Source organism: Aythya marila (assembly GCF_965140915.1).
Source record: "Aythya marila genome assembly, chromosome: 3".
NCBI classification, from domain to species: Eukaryota; Metazoa; Chordata; class Aves; order Anseriformes; family Anatidae; genus Aythya; species Aythya marila.
In genome coordinates this window covers 46866241-46872240 of record NC_139044.1, presented here as the reverse complement: position 1 = coordinate 46872240, position 6000 = coordinate 46866241, and positions in this window count along the sequence as shown.

Sequence of the window (6000 nt, the reverse complement as noted above, 5' to 3'; positions counted from 1 at the left end):
AGCTTCTTGAACAACTTTCCTGCAGACATAATGGGGGCAAGAAAGCCAGGAGGTATTATAAAGTGAATCCCTGTGCATTTATGAAAGGGATTATAGACAAGCTTTCCCCGCAACAGCAGCCAACTGTGGTTGGTGGTTCAGGAGTTTCCTGTGCTTGCCATTCAGAAGGTCTAATGTCTTTTCAAAAGCTTCAGCTTTCTTCTGGCAGCCATCACAAGTTAGCTGAGGCATGGGTTCTTGCCGCCAAGATGCAGGCCTGAGGGTCAGACATGTCAGGCTTCATTCAAGCACCGGTGGGGTCCAGTGTCGTTGGCTGGTTCTCTCACCTAGTCCTACCCCAGTCTCACAGTGTGGTCTTGGGAGACTCAATCAATGTCCACATCGCATTTTCTCATCTAGAATAATGGCAGAAGTATTCCATAAAACATTGTTATGAAGGCAGTGACGGTAAACGGCTCTGAAATGCTTGAATAAAGTGCAGTTTATGTGTAAATCGTTACTCCAATAAGCCTGCAACATGGAGTCCAGTGCTGGGAAAGTGAGGACCTAAGTACTTCTACAGCCTCAGCTTGCTCTGCTCTGAATGTAAGCATCTCTCTTTGTTTCTCTACCCCCTTCTCCCTTCACTTCCCCACACACGGTCTGTTTCAGGTGAGAATCAGAATGCCTTTAAAATGCAAAAGAAAAAGGAATGCAAAAGAACAGAGACACCTGTGCATTTCACATGTGATTTCCACCCCCCAAATAGCTACAAAAATGTTGTATTTACTTATATATAAATAAATACTTTTTTATCACTGCAACTTGTAAATAGGAAATGAAGTCACAATCCTCGAAATTATAATGGCAGGCACACAAAGACACAGTTGCTGGCACGGAATTCAATTAACAGATAGCAATCACCCTTGGGTGGCTGTGTGAGGTGGAAATATACAGGCATGCTAATAAGTAATATCTTAAAGCCAAGGCGTTTATCAGCCAGCAGCCAGACATGGGCATAAGTGTGGGCAGACAGCACTGCTCTGGGATATTTAATAAAACCTGCTCTCTTCATTTGAGGATTTGTGTTTAATCATTTGGTAACATTTTAGAAACATCCAGGCTGGGAAACTTCTCAAACGGAACTGCTTAGGTCAGAAAACGTAAAGAATTATTTACTGATACTAAAATAGCTGAAGGAACAGAGTGGATTCTAGGTAATATTAACAAAACTCTTTGTTGCCATCTTTCTGACCTTTTGAGTTTCTGGGGTATGCCTGCGACGTGAATCACAGCCTTATCTGGGGAAACATACAGAAGGCGTTCATTAATATTGGGAAAGTAAATGATTGAACTGCTATTTTAAATAAAATTTTAAACTTTTTTTTTCTTGGTTGAAAGCCTAAAGCTAAAATAGTTTCCTTCTAGGCTCCTTGAACTTTAATTTGCATTGCATTTTGGGCTTTCAGAGGCTTCAGGCAGGCCAAGATTTGTCATCCACTGAAAAATGTTCAATTTAAACTTTCTTGTCAGGGCTGTCTTTGTGCCACAGCAGTCGGGTGAATTTTCAGGACTGTTTTGCATGGCTAAATACTGCTGCTTGGAGGAAAGGGCAATCCAGAAGCAAAAATGTGCCTTTCTGTAAAGGAAGGCAGTTGAACTCTGCAAGATATTTGTTAGGATCTTCATGCAGAAGAAATGTAACACATGGTGTGAGTACATTCCTGGGTAGCTCTCCAGGGTTAAAGCATTCATAAAATTAAAGTTTCTTGAAGCAGGACAAATGGAGACCAGCCAGCCTGGTCATGGGGCACGCAGGAAGCAGCACGTGTGAGCCATTAGTGAAGTCTGGAGGCTTTTGGCTTGGAAGAAGATAGTATTGCTGATAGATATTCATTGCTTTTGGTTTTGCCTCTGCTCTGAGTAGACAGATGTGCTTTCTGTAGTCATATGCTTGGCTGCAGTAACTAGGCTAGTGGCAGCAGAAAATCTGCTGTGCTTCTACTCCTGCCCCACCACGTTAGCAGCTGCAGGAGCTGGAGGAACTTTCTTCAGAGCATGGTGCTTTAGGAACCCCTGGGTTGTCCTGCTGTTATTGGCGTGGCTGCCTACCACACTCAGGTTTGAACATTTCTGATGGTCCATGAAGGCTACGGTGGTCACTAATAGCAAAACCGTAGCTAAAGAAATGGCATGGTTGTCCAGATTGCAAATCTTAGTAACCCGATTTTGCCAGGGGACTTGTAAAAGGCATGAGTGGGCTGAAACCAATGGTAAAGGTGGGCTGTGAGCATGCTAGAAGTACCCTCTAACAGGTACTCTCACTACCCCTTTTCTTTTGCCTGGGGATTCATGTGATCTACAAATCAGTGGCCTGAGCCTTCTCTGCCAACCATTTCCCAAAGTGCTGGCACACAGCCCAGCTTCGGCTGTGCTCAGGAAGTTGTAAAGTGGCTCTGAATAGCTGCTGTGAAGCTGTCCCTGCGCTGCTCCTGTCACAAAGAGTTTTCAGTGCCCGCCTCGCTAATGGATGGGTCTCTCCTATACATAGCGCCGAACAATGTGGTGATACATTCAGGTTTTATTAGTGTGAGTTTAGAGTGGCCACATTATTCATAATGGCAATGCCGCAAGAGAATTGTGCAGTTCATCCCAAATGGGAGACTATAAATCCAGCAAGCCACACAGCACCGGCGAATGGTGTGTTTTCACCACTTATTTTGCAGGAAAGCTATTTGTATTCCCTCTGTATGTAAACCCAAGCTGTCTTAATATTGCAAGCCCAAACTGTGTTGGAGGAGGTAATAACAACAACAAAAATCGTATCGAGTGCATTTTAGGCAACTCCGTCATAGCTCTGTTGTACTAAGGCTTGGTACCTGCTGCCTCGTTAGAGGGGAGCAATTACTGTAGCAGGATGTTGGGGCAGGGTGCTGGGGCACCTCCGGTGCTACTGGAAGTGCTCAGCCCTTGCCTGTCTGCATGGTACTGCAGGGCAGCCCTGCAGTTGCTTTGGGACTGAATATTGCTCTCCTTTGCTGGGAATCGTGCGTGTGCGGGTCTTGTGTATGTATGGGACAAGGAGAGACTTTGTTTTCCTGCTTGCTGAGGTTCCCTTTATAGACAGCAGCTGCAACAGTGGGAAGCGTGTGAATTATACTCGGCGGAGCTACATTAGTAGACAGAGTGGAGGTAAGTTGGTCAAAAGTTCAAGACAATTGTAATTTACTGTGAGGATGACACATCAGCTGTCTGATATAAATCAGGTTTCACAGGCGTCAGGGAGCAGTTCAAGCTATACGTCGGTTTGCTGCTGGGCTTTTCTGAGGAGCCTGGGATCAAGGAGCCAGTGTGGGTTCGCAGCGAGCACAAGCAACTGCTCGGGAGGAATGGGACTGAAGCAACTGCCTCACTTTGTGTGGGCACCAGGTGACTGCTGGAGAGATGAAGCTGACTTCTCTGTGCTTCTGAACCTGCCCTAGTGACCTAGAAATGCAGGGCTACACAAGCTGTTACCAGCCTTTCCAGCTACTGACTCTTGCAAAATGCCTGTCTCAGCTCCAGCAGCCCCTGTAGGGCCTGGAAGCTGGACAGTGGCTGCTTCCCCACCACCCACAGCCTGAGCACTGCTGCTGTGTTACAGCACAGCACTTGTTAAAGGAAATATTCATTAGAAGAACTGTGTATATTCCAGTTGCTGAGTGTTACTGTGTGACTCAGAACCAAAGGCACAGTGAAATTACAGAGTGGCTGCTTGTGAGTTGCGTAGGAAACTCTGTCTGAACTTGCAGACACCCTTCCCCTTTTTCTCCTTCATCCACACCCTTTCAGGTATGGTCATTAATTAACCCAGGTCTGAGAGAGGGACCTCTGATTTCCCAAATCTTACAGCTGAAAAAATCCCTCTGCACACCAGCAGGTAGTTCACTTTCTGTTGGCATTAACACTGGAAGTGCTGACAGCAGCAGTGGAAGGTTAAACATGTTGGTAGAAAATCAATAGCATGATGCCCCCTTCTGCTCCCCTCAGCTTCTGAGGTAGAAAACAGCCCCTAGGTGCATGAAGGATATAAGTTAACATTTCTCCAGCTCAGAACACATGCATTTATGCAAGAGGCTTAAAGGATATCTTTTATAATCCTAGTGTAGCGATGCTCCTCTTCATTCAGTGTCTGGATGAGGATTCTGCAGCGCTGGTTATTATGCCAAGCATGTGTTTTAAAACGTTAAGTACCTTGATTGTCTCTCACATAGCGAGTGCTGTCAGCAGTTTGCACAGTGCTTTTATGTGTCCTTTTTTTTTTTTTTCTTTTTTTTTTTCTTTCCTCCCTGCGATACCTGTGTTCGGTGTAGAACTGATTCTGTTTCTGAAGCAATTCATTAAACATCTTCAGTGCTCCACTTCTGTGAAGAGGTCAATTTGTTCCTTCTGCCTAGTGATGCAAAACTCTGGGCTTCAGTTGGTAAATGCAAGTATTAGATGCATTTCTTGCTGTTTAACTTATGCTTTCCTTCAACCTATCCTCTCTTGCCATCCCCTCCTTTAACATGAGCATTTATTATTCATGAAATGTGGAGAGTGATGCTGCCGTATCAGTCTAGGACAGGTGTGGTTGGGTAGTCTGGCATGCATACAGCTCTCTGCTTGCTCTCTTCTGGAGGAGACATTTTTCACAGGGCAGAAATAAACTCTTTCTTTCTCCTAGGCTCCTTTGTTCTTCTTACAAGGTACCAGTGTTGTGGTGGGTCTTTACATGCCTGTATGATGAGTTTCCTGGAGCACAACCAACACAAAGGTGATTCCTAATGAGGCTCATGCACAGGCTGCCAGATAGCCACAGTGGTGGCCTCTCTGGTAGTTAAAAGCAGGACTCTGGAAAGAAGCCCTGTCCACAAAACCATTTTGGTTAAGTTCTTGCCTTACATTATAGTTTCAAGTGTGGATGCATCCATAAATCTTTAGGTATGTAGTACTCTCTGTATCTTATACAATAGTTGCAATAGTTCTTGTTGCCCCATCCCCATCCCCCCTTTTAATTTGGATATTTCTAATACGGAAATTGATCTGGACCACACCTGCACATGCTAGATACAATAGGGTTCTTATTCAACAGCAAGTTCTAGGCTGGTTGGATGTGAACCAAAGGTAAACTTTATCTTGTGGGGGTCCTAGATAAAAGTGTTTTGTTTGTTTGTTTGTTTGCTTTTGCCATTTTTTCCACATAATTCTTACAATTTTCTGGGGACTACTCTAGTTTTTCCACTGTAGCTAGGAATACAGATTATGGTGTTTGGCTACCCAATAGGTCTGGAGGGAGCACACTGCTTCCTGCTGGAATAAAAACCAGTAGAGCTTCATAAAATTATGCAGATGCTCTGGGTCAATATTAAACGAGTAGACTGGGGACAACAGATCCTGAAATCACTGGGACTATTAGAATATCAAGTGTATTAATTAAACTGTCCTACCAAGGAGTTGATATTTCCTCTGAACTGTGATTTATTTATTTTTTAAATTAAACTCTAATATTGTTTATTGCAGTAGTTACAGGTTTTTCTGAAAGGGTTTTTTAATATAAGTGAAGAAACCTAATTTTCTGGGTTGTATTTTGCATATGTTATAGCTTCTGTTTGGAAAAATATCCTCTTTCTCTCCCCCCTCTCCTCTCCCCCCCCCCCCCCCCCCTCCATTTTTGTTTAGATAAAGTCAGAGTGTGAATTTAAGAAAAAAATAAATGGTTGCAAAGAGTACCTAGAAAGCATAAATCACTGGGGGCTTCAGGGGGAACAGAATCTCAGGGCTAGTAGCTTGTGAAAACTTTGCAGTTACTTACCTCTTGATGCAATGGTATTTTCTTTTTTTTTCTGTTATCATAGAAAAGATCTGCAGAAGTATGTACTTGGATCACTGAAAATGTGCAGTTCTCAAGGATGCTGACCAACTCATTATTCTTTGTTCTGATCCAGCTGAAAGATTTTCAGCCTACGGTTCATTTCCAAACAAACAAAACCAAAAAAGCCT